Raw genomic sequence first — 973 nt, 5'->3', positions numbered from 1 at the left:
GAGAGTTACTGGGTCCTTTAACAGGCCAGACAGTACTACATTGGATCACTCTCTCTGATTACGGGTCATTTTCCCTTTACATACACATACATACACTGAACAGTCCGGCCTATTCTTTACATATTCTCCTCTGTCCTCATATACCTGACAACACTGTGACCACCAAACAATTCTTCACTCGAGGTAGTAGGTTGGCCAGGGAACCAGTCACCCGTTGAGATATTACCACTAGAGAGATACTGGGTCCTTTGACTGGCCAGACAGTACTGCATTGAAACACTCTCTCTGGTTACGGCTTATTTTCCTTTTGCCTACACATACAGCCACTTGTCTAGCTTATTCTTCACACATTCTCCTCTGTCTTCATATTCCTGACAACACTTGAGATTACCAAACAATTCTTCTTCACCCAAAGGGTTAACTACTGCACTGTAATTGTTCAGAGACTACTTTCCTCTTGGTAAGGGTAGAATAGACTCCTCTTTGACTGTGGTAAGTGGCTCTTCTAGGAGAAGGATACTCCAAAATCAAACCATTGTTCTCTAAGTCTTAGGTAGTGGCTTAGCCTCAGTACCATGGTCTTCCATTGTCTTGAATTATAGTTCTCTTGCTTGAGGGTACACTTGGGCACACTATTCTATCTAATTTCTCTTCCTCGTGTTTTTTTAAGTTTTTATAGTTTATGTATGAACGACTTATTTTATCATTGTTAATGTTTTTAAGATATCTTATCTTAATGTTTAATTAATTACCTTATAGTTTATTTATTTCTTTATTTCCATTCCTTACTTGGCTCTTTTTCCCTATTGGAGCCCTTGGGCTTATAGCATCCTGATTTTCCAATTAAGGTTATAGCTGATCAAATAATAATAATAATAATAATAATAATAATGATAATAATAATAATAATAATAATAATAATAAGGCACGCCAATAGATGATGTATAATAATAATAATAATAATAATAATAAT

Source organism: Palaemon carinicauda, chromosome 2 (genome assembly GCF_036898095.1).
Source record: "Palaemon carinicauda isolate YSFRI2023 chromosome 2, ASM3689809v2, whole genome shotgun sequence".
Lineage (NCBI taxonomy): Eukaryota > Metazoa > Arthropoda > Malacostraca > Decapoda > Palaemonidae > Palaemon > Palaemon carinicauda.
This window is presented reverse-complemented; position numbering follows the sequence as displayed.